We start from the raw sequence: 18,936 nt of genomic DNA, 5'->3' as shown, positions 1-18,936 counted from the left end.
GAGTGAGAATGTTTTCTGAGCGTACCATGTTTATTTTTCCACGTTCTAAGGGCACTGACATAGGAAATGGGGTTAGACTTGTTTTGTATAGCCCCAGAGGTCAGAACAAGCATCACAGTTTAAATAAGGAAAAACTGACCGGAAAAAAAAAAAAAAAAAAAAAAAAAAAGAGGCCGTCCTGTAAGGTGGCGAGCATCCTGTTACGGGAGGTATTCAACAGAAATTGTTTGCAGAGACTTTCAAGTGCTAGACTGTCAGCTCGGTGAGGACGAGGCCCATATCTGTCTCCGTTACTGCCCCAGGACCAGCGCAGTGCCTGACAAAGCGTGCGTGCTCCAAATATTTGTGGAAGGGAGGGTGGGAAGGATCATCTTTGAGAACTTTGGAGAACGGGTTCCTCCTTCAGGAGAAGGTTTGGACAAGCTGCCTGGAATCCAGCTGTTTTCGATTCTGTGGTTACAAGACAAGGGTTATAGGTGTCCACTCCAAAGGGATACATCGACCCCGAAACAGAGCTGAGCAACATCTGTGATCGTGTGCATTCTCAGGCGCAAGACTTTGTCTGAACGTCCTATGGTCTACAACCCCCCTTGCGTGCATTCTGTTGCTCACTTCTACAGAACCCTGGCAAACACAGTCCCCATTTGAAAGATGTGCAGCCTGAGGCTCAAAGATGGTAAGCAACTTGTCTGAGCCAAGACATATCCTCAGGTCTCCTGACCCTGAGTCCAGTGTCCCTCCTAACACGCATGTAAGTCTGCCCAAGTGTCTGCCATAGATCTTTCCGTCCCTCGAGACTGATTTTATCGTCAAACCTGGTGCTTGGTCAAGAACCAGAGGTTCCCATAGCCTTCGAAAAATACCCAAGAAGCAGATCTGCTTGAAAAAATGGTTCTTTCTCTGCCTCAGTCCCAGCAGGGCTAATGCTTAGGCATTACCACTAATTGCAATAACCAGTAGAGGATCTGGGACAATTTCCAGAGGCAAGTTTAGGGCCAACCCTCTCGATCGCCCCTTGGAGGGATGCAGTCTCTTTCAAAGGTCTGACTAGCTGGAGATTAGGCAGGTCGTTTGCTTGTTTGCCCTCAGATCCGGGTCCTCCCCTCCTGCACCCTGCTCCCTCCCATAGGAGGCTGATCCCTGCAGGCCACATTTGCCAAGGTCCCAACAGCCACAGCCAGGAGGGTAGAAACCAGAGTCGTTCTACCCTGGCAGGTCACCTCTGCGGTCCCAGTTCCTGCCAGGAAACCTCCACCAGGATTCCAGTCTCTCCGGTTCTGGAAACATCATCTCCTCTCTGTGACTTTCCACCCAAGAATGGTAGCATTTTCCAGTGGTTGCTACTCTCAAGACTGCCTTTCACCCTTGTCTGCCCTCCCATCTCCTCCAGTGCCTTCATAACCATAACCGCGGAGATTTCTGAAATGGGTTACATTTTCTGCCTGGACTGTGACCAATTTCATGTCAGTGCGGGTCTGTTGAGACCCAGCCCAGAGAGGGTTAAACACACAGAATTATGGGACAGTTCTATCTCAACCACCTTAACGAAAGCCAAGAAGGCAGGCGGGCCGGGAGGCTCCCAGAGAAAGAAGCAGGTGTGCAGTTGCCTGGAAATAAGGAGGCAGGCCAAGTGCCCCGTGGGTGTGCATGGGAACCAGGGGACCCCGGGGTTGGCCCAGCCGTCCCACCGCAGACCCTTTTCCTTCCAACAAGACCACACCCACTCCAACATCCTTCGATGCTGTGACACTGTCGGTGTTTCTCACACATGTGGGTGTGACTCAGCCTCTCGGGGCTCTGAGTGGTCCAGGCTTCCGGGTCCACACCGTCTCTGTGGAGCTGGAAGAGGAGGGCTCTCTTAGAGACGTCAGCAAACAGAGCGGGTGTCTTTTCTCCCAAGCCTGTGGCATGTGGGACGCAGAAGAGAGTCACAGACTCATCCTTCCCTCCCCCACCCCACCAGCATGGCCCTTTACTCCCTCTGGCCAAGGGGATATAACAGGGTCATTTCACAGCCTTGCCGGGGCAGGGACCCCAGGCGGTGCTGTGTTCTCTGAAAATACTATTCCCAAGCACAGATACATCACGTAGAAAGGAGGAAAGCCGGGCCTCACCTTCGGATTTATGTGGACCTACTACACGCACACCTGCCTCTGAGCTAAGTACTTTCCCATATTTTACGTTATTTCATCAGTCTATAACGGGAGAGAATCAGACCCCCCAAAATACATCAGGCCCTGATCAGCCTATCTTTACTGGATGTCTTCCAGGTACCAGGCATTCTATAGAGACAAGGAGACTGTGGTTTCTGCCTTCTGAGAAAGTGAAGAACCTGGGGTCTGAAATCAGCCAGCCCCGCCTGGGTTTCAATCCAGACTCCAGCAATTAGTATTTCTGTGACGTTGAGCAGATGACACTTGCCCCTGACCCTTGGTGTCTTCATTTATAAATTGGGCATAACAATACTCTCGTCTCATCGAGTTGTTGAAGGATTCATGTGGGTAACAGGTTTAGCAAGCGCCTAGTACGTGGCGAGCACTCTTCAGAAAGCACTATTGACTTATGGTTTTTTTTTTTAATTAAGAAATCTAGGGGGTGCCTGGGTGGCTCAGTCGGTTGAGCGTCCGGCGTCGGCTCAGGTCATGATCTCACGGCTTGTGAGTTCGAGCCCCGCGTCGGGCTCTGTGCTGATAGCTCGGAGCCTGGAGCCTGTTTCAGATTCTGTGTCTCTCTCTCTGCTCCTTCCCTGCTCATGCTCTGTCTCTGTCTCTCAAAATAAATAACTAAACATTAAAAAAAAAATTAATAAAAAAAAAAAGAAATCTAGGATACATGCACAACCCTGTGAGAAGACTTTTTGGAGGCCATCCCAGGACTTCTGTTCACACTGTGAACACATCCCAGAGCCCTCTGACTCCAGAATTGGCTAAAATACGGCTCTTCCTTTCTCCTCTTAGAAGTCTCCAGCAAACCTGACCTCAGAGGAATCCCACACGCGCTCTGTCCCCCTGACAGGCCCTGCCGCTGAGTCGCCGGATGTCCGCTGAGGTCCAAGGTTTGGAGCGTTTCCGGGACTGGCGGGGTCACACTGCGGCTGGGCCTTGCCAGGCAGCCCCACCCTTCCTGGCAGCCTGGCCTCCTCCTCTGTCTCTGAAAGGCTGCCAAGGCCGAGGGAGGGCGGTCAGAGGGAGATGGAAGGTCCTGCTGGGATGTTTGCCCTGAGGGAAGCCTGGGAGAGGGGGGAGAGGAGGGAGAGGGGCGGGCGGAGGTGAGGGGGAGGGGGAGGTGGGAGCAGGGCAGCGGGTTCCACTCCAACCTCTCATCCTGCCACGCAGAAAATCCAGCCTCTGCAAGTGCCAAGTGCTCCTCCTAGTGGGGAAGGAATGATGCAAAATCCCACTGGGCTGCCCCTCCTCCCCCTCCCCCCCCCCCCTCCCAGGGGTGAGCCACCACCACCAAGCCTGTTGGTGACATCGGTCCTGGCCGCTAGCGCATCACAACTGAATACGCCCTCTCACATCCAGGGCTCACAGCTTGGTAACCTTTCAGGGGGCACATTTTTCAACAACCCCTTTCACAGATAAGAACACGGAGTCCACCTCTGCCGGTCAGTCTGTGGCAGAGCTGGGACTCGACACCAGGTCTTTTCAGCCTACCTCCCACAGGTTTTCTTTTCAGTGCACCACATTCGACACCAGCAAAGAGGGGGAAACGGCCACCTTCTTGCCCACCGCCCACCCCCTCCGTCTCCGGGCCTCGCACAAACATGACCCCATCTCGAGAACAAGACTGGCTCTTTTCTTTGTCACAAGGGCCTCAGTGCCCAGTGGGAGCCTGATTAAACCCAACCCCCTCCTGCGAGATCATCCTGCTTCTTCAAACCCCACACATCTCAGGGTCAGCCTTCCCGTCCACCGGCAGGCTGACCCCACCGTTCTCCAGGAGAAAAAAAGGCTTTCTCACTGTGGTCAAATCTAGGATTCGGGAAGTCTCCTCCCCGTGCTATCTCAACCACACACAAGCTGTGCTGAGACCAGGCAGCTCAGATGGTGGGGAGTGGGGGTGACAGGGACTGACGTCAGCCCTGTTGACCCTGTGTGTCCTGCCCTGGCAAAGACAGATTGGAGAGAGGCCATTTTGGAGCCACTCGCTCATCAAGGAGAGGGAGGTGACTCTTGCCCTGTCTTCTTCCCCAAAAACACAGTCCTTCCTTTGAGCTCTCCAGAGGCTGGCCTCCCACCGGGAACGTCACTGGACACACGGCCCTTGGGATCCCCAGTCCCTGTGACGACCCCGGAGGCCTGGCTTAGTGCTGACGCCTCTCCTACAGAACAGAGGTTCTCACCTGGAGGTTTTCCCAGGTCTGGGAACCTGCTGTCCTACCCGGGAGAGAGGAGGAGGACAGTTTGCCGCTCCCCGTCCATATCCTGCCATGGGACAGAGCTAGGCCTGGGCTCAAGGACAGGCCGACCAGACAGTGACCTGTGTTTTCTGGGAAGGCAGCCAGTCCTCATGGCCTTGGACTTCCAGGCACTGAGGAGAGTGACAGAGCGGACACCTGCCACCATCCTGGGGAGGCTCAAACCAGGCCCCAGCTGGGCGGGCATGTCTGGCTCTGGTCTCCGGGCCAGGACATTGCAGCAAAGAGGGGACCACTAGACTCAGCCCTTTCCCTTGGCCTCTGCTTCATGGACTCAACAGTGCTGCATGAAGGGGACGAAGGGCATGACCCGAGGCCTCACATTTGTCCCCGGTGTGCCAGAGAACAAACACAGGATTCAAATCTTTGGTTGTTTCATTAGGAGAAAGTCTTATCGCCCCTGCACGCAAGAGAGCTGTTTGAGGACATGGGAAAAACATTTGATTTGGCCTCAAAAACCCCCGGTTCTATTCCTGGGTAGTGTTGCCATCTACCCAGGGCCGTGGTCACGTCATCTCAATCCCCTGAGCCTCAGTTTCCTCAGCTGTACCATGGGGCAGGAACCCAGTTCCTCGGTTGCTCTACTCTGGAGAGTGTAAGATGCCTGTAAAAGCGCCCAAGGCACTACACTCATAACGAGGGCTTCTTGTTGTTAGTAAAATGTTATTAACCTGGTTTAGTATTTCCGTTTTCCGCACGAGGGGAAATGCAGAACAGGGAGAACGTAAGCTCTTAGCCAGCAACGGAGCCATCTACTCAGAGCCCCAGGAGCACCCATTCCAGGGACCTTGTGGCTAACAGAGTGGGGTGCTCGCCAGCCTGAGGCCAGGAGATGGGAACCCCACTTCTCATTTGATAGAAGGGCCCTCCTGCCTCTCAGAGGATGCGAGGGACTGTCAGCCCCCTCTCTCCAGCTACTCAGTTCACACCTGGGAGCCACACTTCTAGAAAAGGGAATGGGGCTTGGAGAGCCGGTGAAAGGGGTCAAAACCAGGTTGTAGGAGAGCCAGCTGAAGAGGCCGAAGCAGTTCAACCCCTATCAAGAGATCTACCTCCCGAAGCGCAGAGCAGTTCCAGGAAAGGGGGGATTGGACCTTGTCTGACCCCAAAGAGCCCCAAGGTGAACACTTAGAGGGTAGATTTTGACTGCACTAAGAAAGAACTTTCTAAAAGCTGAGCCAACCCCCAAGGAATAGCCGAGGTCCTGGGCGGTGAGCGTCTGACGGCTGGAGGTATTCTGCGCTCAGATTGGACAGACGTGGTGGTGGGAGACCATTGTATAAGGTAGATCATGAGCGAAGGGCATCAGGGATCTTCCCCACTTCCTGAGGATCCCAGGATTCCCTGGTCACCACCGCTGTGGGCTTCTCCCTGGCATTCATTAGCCCGCACTGCCGAGGAGGGCTATTCAGAACAGCAGTGCTTGGCCAGAGGTGTTGCTGGTACCTTCCGAAGCACTACACATATTGTACATATTATCCGAATGCAGGAGGGGCCCGCATCTATCAGGACAGGCAGTTTAATGGGTTATAAACCGTTCTGTTTACACACACAAAAAAGTGCATCTCTCTCCCCCCCGCTGTGTAAATAGAGCCCACAGAGGCTCCACGACTTGCTGCCATGAAGTATGTGGCCGTCCCCCTGCCAGGAAAAACAAGTCCGCGCACGAAAATAACCCACCCTGTAGCGTAGCAGGCCAGCGGTTCAGGGCTGGGTGGTCCCCTGGCCGCCACACATGAATTTGGTGCTTGGTATCCACCGGCCAAAATCCACACTGCAGTCACCCTGAGTCAGGCGGGAGGCAGGTGCTGGGCGGTGGCCCATTTCTAGGGAGACTATTGGTGATTCTTGAGCTGGAACTCCTGTGGCCGTCATGGAGCTCCCCGTCAGCCAGCCACCCCATGAGTCCAGAAGCCCGGCCAGCTGTCGAGCAGCTGTTGGTGTGCACAACACCAGCGACCGAGAGTCACGTGGTTGGGGAGCAGTCATCATCTTAAAAGGAGGCCCTTTTAAGCACAGACCCTCCGGAAAGTACAACTCTTAATGGAAGCTTGCCGGGCCAATTAACCAACAGAGCAGAGGACATCTTATCCTGTTTTCATCTGCACCCCAGAGGACGTGTACGGGAATGGCCTTCTGGGGCTGGGGTGGCCAGACATCACCCAGAAGGAGGGAGGCAGAATAACACAGCTGCAGTCCAAGAGACGGAAAAGCATCCCGCCCAAGGCCTGTTAGGTCAGAGACGGAGCGAGTACAGCCCCGTCTCCCGAGTTACCGTTCTCTTTCCACCAACTCCTGCTCCACGTGATTTGGTAATTTGCCGGGTGAAGGAGGAAAGATCATCTGACACCCGCTGCCTCCGCGGTCCTCTCCCTCCCTCCTTCCCCCTCCAGACCTTGGATCCAGCAAGCCAACACTGGTAGCACCCTCAGCCTGGAGTGTCCTTCCCCGGCTTCCGCGCCGGGGCTCCCCTCGACAGTTGTCTCCTCCAGCAGTGAGCTGTATACGTCACTGCTCAGCGTACAACCCTCTGACGTGTTCTTGTTTACTGACACGTATGTATGTGTATCTGTGTTTAATCTCTCTTCTTCCAATAAAATGGAAATATCAGGAGAGTAGGGACCAGGTGGGCGCTGAGCAAATACGGTTGAATGACCAAAAGAGAGAATTTCATTTTTAACTGCCGATAGCCCCGTGTCGGTGGAGATGTTAAACATTTGTGGAGACGTTGTTAAACCTCATGTGTTGCATAACGTGTGTGTCCCTCGGGTGACTCCCAAGGTCCTTGCACCCTTGGCCAGCACCTCCAATGTGATCAGGGTCCTTCAGGCTCACAGACTCTGATACCTAAACAGGACAGAAGGACAAGGCACTTTCCTGGTCTCTTAAGGAGCAAAAGGGATTTTCTGAGAATAAGCCTTCTTAGTTTTCCTTCTCACTTGCAAAACGAGGGCTCAGGAGATGGGGTTGAGAGCCCCTTCTCCCCTCCCCTCCCCCCCATAATTGCTTCCCTCCCTTCTTCCTCTCCCATCCTGACTATTTGTCATTCTCTGCTTGTGGCAAATTGCTTTTCACCTTTGAAAACCCAGAATGGTTGTTAACCAAGAACAGCCTGGAAGTTTTTTGCAAGCAGGGGGTGTTTAGAGATAGAAAACACTATTGATTACTCTCCCAATAGCAGCGTCACTGAAATTCAATTTACTAAGCATTTGTGGGCAATCTGTGAGGCCAGTACCCCGCTGGACATCCTGGTGATGTGGAGGCGGGTCCTGCCTTTGAGGGGCTGTCAGGCCAGTAAGAAAGAGATTATTTTGACTCAATAAATGTTTTCCTAAGAGCTTACTAAATGCTAACCACTGGACAGCCTCCAGAGAAGGAAGGATAGGCCTGCCCTGCATCAGCACATTGGAGAAGGAGAAATTCCTGATGATTTCAATACTCTGCTCTAGGTTCTGTGGAGGACGAAGTGCAGAGGACGGGAGAGGAGAGGGTGGCAGGTGCTAAGGGAACAGGCAGGGGAGTTAAGCTCTAAAGGAGAGGTCAGGGTTCACCTGACAAGGGGGGCGCTGTGGGGAGTAGTTAGACAGAAAGGCTTCAGGCAGAGGGACAACAGGTGCAGAGGTGGGCATGTGGTTGCAGGGTCCAAGGGCTGAAAGGAGGCTCCTGTGGCTGGAGGACGGAGGAAGGGACAGAGGCAGCCGACAGCATGAGGCCGGGGTTGCAGAAGTAGACAGGGAAATCATGGAGGACAGAGCCTGGGAGAAGATTTGCAGAATGGCAAGTGGTCTATTGCAACAAAAAGATAGAAAATGCATAAGGGGGCAGTGAAGGAGTTTAGGCTTTATTGGGGAAGCCATGGGGAGCTCAGGAAAGGATTGCTCAAGGTGGAAGTGGGGAGACGGCAGCCGGGAGATCAGTCTGGAGGCTGTGGCCAGGGAGAGAAACAGATGACAAGGGTGTGGCAAAGCATCAGGGAGTGTGGGCACCGGCAGCTATAGTAATAATAATGTGGTCTTTCCACCCCCACCACCGCATGAAGTCCCCATGTCAGTGCCTTCTCAGACTCCATCCCAAGGCCCTTGCTCGCTCCATCCCTCCCCTGCCTCCCTGCTCCCCACTGGAGATGGCATCGGGCATTGAAAAAGAAGCACTCCTAGAGATTATGCACATTCTGACATGGGTAGCTGACATGGGGCCCAGAAGCGACACAGCCTATCCTGAAAACAGACACCCACGAAGGGCCTCTCCCACCCGAAAGATGCCCACTCCTCCTTTGTCCAGGCACGTGCACTGACGTTCAACTTACCTGCATTTCCAGCACCTAGAAGTGAGCCAGAAGAGCAAAATCCTCATTGAGAAAGCATGGCCTGACTTATACCTGGGAAGGGAGGCCCTTAGGTGCTGGGAGACACAGTTGATCATGAAACACTTTTTTTTCTGTGAGAAAGCGCACCCTCAGCTCTGATCAGCTGACTTACAACCCCTCGGTCCATCGGTGTATTAAGGCACCTTGATTTGCCCGGCTGGGCCCAGGCAGGGTTTCACTGACTGCTAGAAGCAACCTCTCTCTCCCAGACGGATCTGGCCTATTCCTCTTCCAGACGGATCTGGTCTATTCCACTCCCTCATCCCTTTCTAACTGGGCCTCTGACAGCTCTCAGGACTTCCCAACCTGTCACGCCAAGGCCCCCACCCAACCTGCCCCTGAGTAAAATGCCAAAGACCTATGCCGGGGAGGCCAGCGCCTGCCGCCCACGGGCAGCTTGGGGACCACAGCCCTAGCCACTAGAGATGGAAAGGCGCGGCCAGAGGCGGCCTCGAGGGCTTTGCCTGTGTTTCCAGGGACAGCTGTGGGACCTGGGCTGCAAGACAGCTGAGAAAAGCAGGAGAGAGTGGCAGAGAGACAAGTCACCTGGTCAGAGATAAAAAGAAGGTTAAAGTGAAGGAGACTGAGCCAGCTCGGTGGCAGGCAGGGAAAGCAAGAGAAGGATCCCCTCCTGCCTCCACCCCCATCGTCCCTATTCTCCCCCAGACCCATTCCCACCATCTTCCACAACCTCCCAGCAGCCCCTCCCCCAGCAACCCCCCTCCTCCACCCCCCCCTCCTTCCCCCTCCCCCCCCCCCCCCCCCCCCCCCCGCCACAGTCCGAAGGAGAGCTGGGCGGTCACCAGACAGTGTTTGGTTAAGCTTTAGAGTCATACACCCAGCACGAGGGTTGGGTTTGTCTTCCTCCTACCCTCCCTCAAGCTTCCCAGGAGAGTAGAAACAGACCCAGCCCAGAGAGCCAGGCCCCAGGGCTCCTGGCATCCCGCCCCAGCACCAAAGAGCCCCGTCTAACACGCAGCGGGAGAAATGGGGCCTGGGAGAGCAGGCAGGGCATGGACCCCCCTGAGGAGGGACGGGCCCCAGCCCCCGGCTGAGCTGGCAGCGGTCTGCTTGGCTCAGACAGACTCCCTTGGAAACAAATCTTTGCTACTCACTTCTTTCCTCTATTTGGCTGAAAACGCAGTCGGAGCTGTTGGCTTGAATCCTTTTTTTTTTTTTTCTTTTTAACCTCGCTCCCTCCTTTTTTTTGCTGCTTACAAAAAATTTTGAACCGAGACCTAGTGCCAAGTCTTTTGCTTCTTAAACTTTCTTTAAGAAACCGATGGTGCTCACAGTGCAAACGTGATGACCCCGGTGTTTGCGCATTACTTCACAGGGTATAAGCTACTTACAGGACTCTTGGACGGCCCTGAGCTACAGTCGAGGCAGCTGCTATCCTACCCACGCCCAGGGCAGAAGGCGTTGCCCCGGGTCCCACGGCTGGTCAGGTAAGGACACAGGGTACCTGGATTCTGCCAGAGAAGACCCCGGGGCAAGTTTCCTTGGTGACTCTCTAGGCCACCGCAGCACGAATGTGGAAGGAAGCCCAGCTCCCCACAAGATGCATTTCCCTCGAACTTTTTGCCCAGGACAACCTCCAACCAGACAACCGGGTGGCATACAGATGTAATCAGATCTGAGGAAGTGGCTCGCCAGTCCCCACAGGGACAAATCTTACCTCCTTCCTCCACCCGAGAGGGAAGGGTAGCGACTGGCGCTACGTTTCTTGAGCACCTACTGTGTGCCCAGCGTCTGCCAACACTATCTCGTTTGAAACACGACAGCAACCTTGTGAGGTGGGTATTATCGCCCTCCCATAAGAAAAGCAAAGCCCAGAAATGTGAAGTTCTTTCCAGGGCAACACACAGGGAGAGGTGGAGTTAGAATTCGAACTCGGGTCTTTTTTTTTTTTTAATTTTAACATTTATTTTATTTTTTAATGTTTACTTATTATTTTTGAAAACGAGAGAGACAGAGTGCAAGCAGGGGAAGGGCAGCGAGAGAGGGAAACACAGAATCTGAAGCAGGCTCCAGGCTCTGAGCTGTCAGCACAGAGCCCGACGCAGGGCTTGAACTCACAAGCCGTGAGATCATGACCTGAGCTGAAGTCAGACGCTCAACCGACCGAGCCACCCAGGTGCCCCATCGTTTATTTTTGAGAGAAAGAGAGAGTGAGCAGGGGAGGGGCAGAAGGAGAGGGAGGTAAACACAGAATCCGAAGCAGGCTCCAGGCTCTGAGCTGTCAGCACAGACCTGGACACAGGGCTCAAACCCATGGACTGTGAGATCATGACCTGAGCTAAAGTCAGACGCTTAACCAACTGAGCCACCCAGGCGCCCCTGAACCCAGGCCTTGTTGACTCCAAAGCCCATGCTCTCTTACCGCCCCTGTGCCCCACCTCCTTCATGCCCCTGTGGAGCTACCCACCACCCCCCCACCCCATGCAGGGAGAAGCCAGAGTCTAACGAAAGAATGTGGGCAGGTGGTTTTGAGCAAATCTCTTCGTGGATGGTCAGGCAGCCCGAAATGGGGCTGGACCCATCATAGCACTGAAGTCCTTGAAGTCAACAGTCCTGAGACAAACTGGAAGAATAGATTCCATCGACTCCAAACATCCTTCACTGAGTCCCTTCCATGTGCCCTCACACAGAGCGAGGTGCCAGGACAGGCTTAAACCGTACTCAGTCCTTGTCCTCACTGGGCTTCTAACAGCGAGTGAATGGACCGTGGACGGTGAGAATGACCCACTGGCGTCCTCTGGCTCCCCGGTGTTGAAGGTGGAAGCAAGATGTGAAAAGAGGGAGGGGTTGCATACAGTCTCGACAACTCAGAGGGCTGGCGTCCTCTGTGTGCTCAGCAAGCTTCTTTCCACAGGCAAGTAGAGGGGATCCCACACCCTACTCCCCTGCCTGATCTGGGGGAGCCTGCAGGCAAGACCCCTCTGAGGCAGTGCTAACAGCACGGAATCCTTCTCAGCCCCTGTCCTCTGCAGCAGGTGCTTCGCCATACAGGAACGTGTACCCCACGTGCTGGAATGGGGGTTCTACAGTCTCACCTCTGAGCCCTGGCGGAGGCTGGGGGGTATGTGGCAGAATTGGGGAACCCTCATATGGAGGCAGGGGACCCTCTGAGTAACTTCACACACTCGATGGAGCCTTCCGTGCACTCCACTATAATGGGCTGGGAGAGAAAGACAACAGGAGGAAACCCCAGCCTTCCAGGGGCTCCCAGTCCCCTGGGGCAAGAAGACTGTCTCTGGTCTAAGGAGAAGTGAAGGGGGCAAGAGAAGGGTAGACAAAGTGTTACAGGGGTTCTGGTGGGAGGAGCCATAGGCTCTGCTCACCTCAGGGAAGGCTCCACTCTGCCCTGGCAGCTGGGGTTTTGACAAGGGGAGTTGGAAGGAAAAGGCCAGGGATGGTTTTCTAGAAAGAACAAAGCAAAACGTGGCCCGAGCTGTGGCCCAGCCACACTCCAGCTGGTGGACTGGCCCAGCTTCTCTGAGGCTATCTCCTCCTCACCTACGGAATGGAAGAAACTGTCTTCTGCCCCTGGAAACGCCTGCCTGTGCACACCCACCATCAAGACCCCTCTTCCTGTCTCCTCAGCCACACCTTGGCCCAAACACATTCTTCTGGGAACTGCACACTTACACAACAGAAACGAAACGAAGCACACGAATGCTGGGGCGGCTCTTAGCTGTCAGTCGGTGTATCCTGATGTTTTACAAATAGGGAAATGGAGTCCCAGCAATGTTGTGTGACTTCCCCAATGTCGCCCAGGCAGGACTAGAAGCTCCTTATTAATCACAGCCTTGATCACATGTTTGCTTAGGATCGTCTTGTTTTTTTGAGGGGGAGAGGGTTAACCTTGCCCAGCCCATCCCCCACCCTGGTCCTCAGGGTCAGATCCGGCCCTCGTGTTTCTCTCCCATTCACAGCAGCCTCTTGCGACCACCCTGTTCCCGTGTTGACTACTACGGTGTGTCTGAGTCAGGATTTACAAGACAGCCCCCGGCTGTGGAACTCAGTATCCAGTTAACGGAACAGGTCCTGCCCCTCCTATCTGTCCTCGGTGTGGGCCCAGGGCAGAAGGTGGGCAGCTCCTATTCCCAAGCGGCTTCCTTCCTAGGGCCTGTGGGGAGGACTGGACGGACAACAGCTTGCCGAGGGCAGCCAAGGAGTCTTGGCAACAGGCAAGGTAGGGAATGGACACGTGATGGGGGACACCAAGGACAGATCACCTCGGGGAGTTAATAATTGCTGGCCTGAGTGACATCTCGCAAGACCTGAGATGTCAGCGGTGGAAGCCTGAGGGTGCGGGGAAGCAAGGGTGGAGAGGAGGGTGGCAGGCGATACACACGACCCCCTGGCTGGTGTTCCCAGGCTGCAGACCAGTCTGTCCACACACAGGGGAGAACAGCTGTTGGGGCTGTGAGTTCGTGCCTGTGCCTGTGTCACACTTCCGGTCCTCTCTGCTGCCTTTGTTTAGATTCCAATCGCATCTCCCACTGTGCATCCGCCCGGCTTCCGTCACTGGTGGGGCTCTTCCTCAGGAGGGCAGGCAGTTTGGAGAAATGTCTTGGGGGGGAATTCAGACATCCCAGGCCTCCAAGCAGAGCTCCAAAGCCAGCAGCCGCTCACTGAGCCCTGGCCCCCTCCACAGTCGGAGGGCAGCTGGAAGTCAAGGGTCGCGGGCGTGTTTGCAGGCCTCAGCACCTTCTAACCCCTTGAGCCTGCACCTCGCTCAGATGGACCGACATGTTAGTCGGCTTGGATTTCACAGGATTTGGGGTCTGGACCCTTGCTTTTTTTCCTCCACCAACAGAATAATGGACCAAGCTGTGAACACCATGGGTGCAGGCCGCCTCAGGGAGGGGAAGAGGTCAGGCACGTCTGGGGCAGGATCTAGGAGGTACTGAGTGACCCCTGTCCACAGCAGATAACCACCGAACTTGAACTAGAAAGGGCCTCCCGGACCGTCTACTCAGAACCTCTCAGATCACAGCTGGGGCCACTGAAGCCCAGGGCAGGGAGCTGTCACCCTCGCAGAGGAATGTGGGACATTGCGTGAAGGCCAAGCTTCCTCAGCTTGGGAGAAGCAGTGAACAGAAGTGCTGGGGAACTGGCCCCGCGGAGACTGTGGGAGGGGCAATGAGAGGGTTCGGTAGGAGCTCAGTCCTCTAGCACAGCCTCAAAGTCCTCCGTGGTCCCTGCTGCTTGCTGGCTCCCACTATAGACCCACCCCCAACGTAGTGTGCATACAAAGCCAACTCGCAGAGACCAAGAGTGAAGCATTAGCCCTTATTTTTGGGGGGTGCCGATAATTGCCAGTTCTTTCCTTGGATGCCATTCCCCAGGCTTCCAACAGGAAACCAGCAGACCAATGAGAATGACATCCTGGCTTCTTCTGACCTCCTGTCGCCTTAGGTGAGAACGGGTCATGGCAAGAGATAAAGATAGACGGCAAGAGAAAACTGAGGTGGAAGGAAGACCCAGTGCAGCCAAGGGCTCAGGTCAGAGAATCGAGGGTTGCTTTTGACTATCTCTCCAAAGTTGGTCAGGCCAACCAGCAGTTTTAAAAGCTCTGTGTTATAGGGCCACCTAGGTGGCTCAGTGGGTTAAGCTTCTGGCTCGGCTCGGGTCATGGTCTCACGGGTCATGAGTTCAGGAGCCTGCTTCGGATCCTCTGTCCGCCCCCCCCCTCCTTCCCCCTCCCCCACTTGCTCTCTCTCTCTCTTTCTCTTTCAAAAATGAATAAACTTTTTTCTTTTAAAAAGCTCTGTATTATAAATAAAAAGAGGGAGCAAAACCATAGTCTCAAATTGTGCTGAGTGTAGGCGTCCTGCAAAAATGCAGATTCCTAGGCCCCTTCCCCAGACACCAAAACTGGTGGGTGAGGGCCCAGCAACCCACACCAACCAGCTCCCTGCCCAGTGATTCGGATACGGGTGGAGGGGTATTACACGCTGAGAACGCGGGCCTGGTGAGCTGGGGAAATGCGGGTGTCCTTAGCAGCGACAAGCCAGGCCCCTCAGCGGCAGGCAGGCTGTGCGCACTGTGTCCCCACTTCCGCCGTATGAGGAGCCAGGAGACCAGCCCTCAGCGGAGGCAGAGAGAGTGCCAAGACCCCGGGCCATGCCACACAGTGCGTTCCAACGACTGAACCAGGCAGAGAGGCCTCGGGTCAGGGAGCTGGGGCCACCCCACAATGAGCGGAAAGTGGGTGAGCTGGGCCAACGGGAGGGTGGTCTGGGAGAGTGCCAGACACAGCGGGCTCTGAGTTCCCAACCGCGCGGGACCTGGGGGACAACAGACACTTGCCCAGTGAGGAAGGCGAAATTCTTACAGTCTACACAGGCCATTACAGCTGTGCAAAGAGCACTCCCAGGGAGAATTTGGAGAGATGTAAATAGCTCTGTTTCATGATCATCGGGTTCCTTTTTTTTCCATAAACTTTGCTTAAGTTCATCATAAAAAAATAAACACAGGCAAATTACACTTACTTCACACGGTCATTTCTGGGTGGTAAGTTCTGTATTAAATTCAGAATTCATATGTGTGGGTTGAACTTCCTACTTGGGCCAAAACATGAGCCCTGGGAAGGGGGGGGTGGCGATGTGGGCGCCGTCACCCTCTCAGCCCCATGCGTGATCCCCTGTCTCCCCCCAAGACCCTGTGTCACGGCTGCATCCCCTGCCGTATCCAAACACCTGAGCTCACAGGCAGGCAGAAGCTTGTGGGATTAAATCCTTCTCCTCCCTTAGCGGCAAGTGGGGGAGAAAGGGGGTCTGATATGGTGCAAAGAGCATGCGACGAGACGTCAAAATATCTGAATTCATTTCAAGAACTGACTTGTCATTTGTGAAAATGGGTAAGTCACTTCCCCACCCCCACGGTGCCTCCATTCTCCCAAGCAATCAATGAGGAAGCGCTTGGAAACAACTTCCTCCCAAATGTAGCAGTTCCGGCAACAGCCCTTACGGTCTCAAGGTTTCCGAGGGCCTGGAACCTGGCCACAGCCTGACTGCTTTTCAGTTCAAGGGGTCTCCCGACGTTGCAGTAAGTAAATCCACCAGGGCCACGGGGAAGCTGGGATGTGCTTCCAGGTCGCTCGCGTGGTTGTCGGCAGGCTCAGAAGACCATTTCCACGCTTGTTCATGCAGTGGCTGGCAGGTTTCTCCATAGGCTGCTTCACAGCATGGCAGCTGGCTTTCTCCAGAGCAAGTGATGAGAGAGAAAGAGGGAGAGAGAGAGAGAGACAGAGAGAACCCAAGACAGAAACTACTGTCTTTTTATAACCCAATCTTGGAAGTGATATCCCATCAGGTCTGCTCTGTTCCCTAGTGGGCTAGTCACTAAGTCCAGTCCACACTCAGGAAGAGGGTAACTGAGATCTGCCTCTTGAGGGGAGCAGTGTCAAAGAATTTATGGACACATCTTTAGAAGCACTATGGGGTGGGGCACCTGGGTGGCTCGGTGGGTTAAGGGTCCGACTTGACCTCAGGTCATGACGTCACGGTTTGTGAGTTCGAGCCCCACGTCAGGCTCTGTGCGGACAGCTCAGAACCTGGAGCCGGCTTCAGATTCTGTGTCTCCTTCTCTCTCTGCCCCTCCCCCACTTGTGCTCTCTCTCTGTCTCTCTAAAATAAATACATGTAAAAAAAAAAAAATTAGAAACACCACAGGGAGTTAGATCCAATGATCCCTACAGGTTCCAGGTCTGTGACTATGGCTCCCTGACCCCTTGGAACGTCAGGTGTGGTGGATGTAAAAGAATCACAGGTGTCTGCTGACTTTTTCTAAGTGGGCGGCATTCTCCACTCACTAGAGGGGACCTGAAGAATGAGAAAGTATGCTTCTCAGAAGGTGTGTGCCAATCAGTGAGGCCAGTGCCTTAGAGTAAGCGACTGCTGGATAGAGTTCTGTTGGCCAGTGGACGAAACACCTGACTTGGGTGCCCTCCTGGTTCGGGGGAGGAACAATGTCCAACCACCTCCATGTCTGGGGCCTGGCAGCTGGTGTGGAACCCTCCCCAGCCCACAGCAGCCTCCAGCTCCCCCAGGTATCCCTCATTCCTCCAAAAGAATGACGAGAAGAGACACTGCCCCAATACGGGATCAACCAGGTAGGACAAGGTCAATCCCTTCCTACTGACCAAGAAAAGAAAAGAACAGAAAATGTTTCAGAGTCAAGTTCTCTCAAGAGGTCTTGAAACTCGAGGTCAGGTGCCAAAGCTTGGTGTTAGAGGGGTCTGGGTTTGAATACTGGCTCTGTCGATCCCAGCTTCTCTGGTCTTGTTTCCTGAGCCACAAAATAGGCGTAAGAGAGTTCTATGGAATGCAGCCGTGAAAATTAAATGAAGTAATCCATTAAGGCCCTTAGAAGAGTGCCTAGTACATAGTTAGTACTCATAAATAATGATATTATTATTAATATCATGATGACAAAAGATGTCGAGTTCACCCAGTGCTACTGCACATCTAGCATGGGACTCCCAACCAATTAACGATGATACATGACAGAGGGTTCAGAGCCCATTGCTTGTTGAACACTTTGAGAGCCTGGGAGCTCACTATCTGCCCTGGCAGCCCAAGACCACAGTACCGACCCACGGATGGACAGTTTGAACCAGACCTGGAGCCATAATCGGCCTTCCTGCATCTGCCCCCTTCACTTCCATTCTTTCGGTAACCCAACAGCAAGCGATGGTTTTGAACTTCGAAAAGCCCCCTTACCTACCAAGGGAGAAATAAAAGTGCACTCTCCTCCTTTAGCTTAAAGTCTCCTTGGCGGTCTCCAAAACATTTTACTTATCCTCACTTGCATCTTGTTTCATTCTAGAGCCAAATCGTAACTGAAACATTTGGTTAAAAAAAAAAAACAACTGTGTGCTAAGGAGATGGGTAAGGAAGACGTTTGCCCATAGGCTAAACTAAAACAGTCCAGACTGGGACAGGGTGGGTGACTGTGGGGGCTCGGGGGCGGTGATGTTGTGTGTGTATTTATAACTGCAAGGATGCCCCTACGCGGGAGAACGTGGAATGAGTCGTTATGAGCGTAGGCGTGTGTATGTGTGTGCGGAGGGGAATGCGTTCCTGCGCGCAGGGCGAGGGGCGAGGGGCGAGGGGCGGGGGGGGGGGTGGGTATGCGTGTGAGTGCGGTGAGGACCATCTCAGAGCACTCCTGCCAGGGTGCAAGGGCAAAACAATCGCAAATCTGGGAGCACGTTTCTTTTCGCGCCAACCGGCGCTGCATCCGTTGGCCAGAATTTGAGATCGCTCCCGTTGAGGCCTCTGGAGAGCCATTCCAATGGTGAACATAGAGCACAACCTCCCCCCCCCACCCCCAAAATAAAATCACACCAGCACCTGGAAGGCACCAGGCAGGAGGGTGTGGAAAACTCCCCGGGGGAAGATACAAAGGCTCCCGGTTCTGTAACCCACACCCCTTGAAAGGAGAGAGGAGGGTCAGCTCCTCCCCCACCCCAAATTCCCAGTTTGAATTTTTTACATCAGTCTTATAAGCAAACATCTGCCGCTCTCCATCTTCTGAATGAAAGGTGAAGATCAGAATGAGAAATCTTTGTGTTTTCATTAGGTATTTTAGCAAATGCAATGAGGGCATTCAGATTCGATTTCCCTGTTTTGTACACACACATAAGTAGTGCTAAGAGGATTACTTTTCCTGGGGCCGCATCCTTCCTAAAGGCCCCAGTCAAAAGGGACTCTTGTTAAACAGCGTTTTTTCTAATTCCCCCCGGGCCTTCTCCCTTGCCTCACGGGCAGACACCTCGCCCCATGCCCAAATCCACCCCCCTCGCCACAGCCACAGCCCGCGCAATAAAGAGGGCCCGGGGACTCCGTTCTCCTCCTGCCCCTGGTTCCTTAACAAAGCTGGAGATGAACATTAGGGCCCGCTTCAGCAGCAGCGCAGTGGGAAAGGCGGCCTCATGGAACCCTCGACGCCCCCAAAGAAAAATGTAGCCTTTTTGCCTCTGCGCCCGTGAATGAATGGCTTTTCCAGGGTTTTCATTAGGCCCTGGGTCTGCTGGTGCAGAAAGCCTCACAGATGTTGACATTTTTTTCATCCCTGGGTTAAGATGTCTTCCATAAGCTTTTATTCCTCATTTGTTACTTCTTTATTATCCGGG

General features: G+C 54.0%; 2 long non-coding RNA genes across 2 annotated transcripts; one reads left to right on the top strand and one right to left on the bottom strand.

Annotated features, from left to right (window-relative positions):
• Positions 1–9: 9 nt before the first annotated feature.
• Positions 10–4,448, bottom strand: LOC111562252. Its single transcript, XR_006585149.1, has 4 exons — positions 4,346–4,448; positions 3,317–3,369; positions 1,725–1,839; positions 10–450 (listed from the first exon to the last, which is right to left on the bottom strand). It is a non-coding gene; the product is annotated as an uncharacterized LOC111562252 (long non-coding RNA).
• Positions 2,719–7,033, top strand: LOC123379980. Its single transcript, XR_006585150.1, has 2 exons — positions 2,719–3,055; positions 3,679–7,033. It is a non-coding gene; the product is annotated as an uncharacterized LOC123379980 (long non-coding RNA).
• The last annotated feature ends 11,903 nt before the right edge of the window (positions 7,034–18,936 follow it).

Source organism: Felis catus, chromosome C2 (genome assembly GCF_018350175.1).
Source record: "Felis catus isolate Fca126 chromosome C2, F.catus_Fca126_mat1.0, whole genome shotgun sequence".
NCBI lineage: Eukaryota > Metazoa > Chordata > Mammalia > Carnivora > Felidae > Felis > Felis catus.
This window is presented reverse-complemented; position numbering and strand designations above follow the sequence as displayed.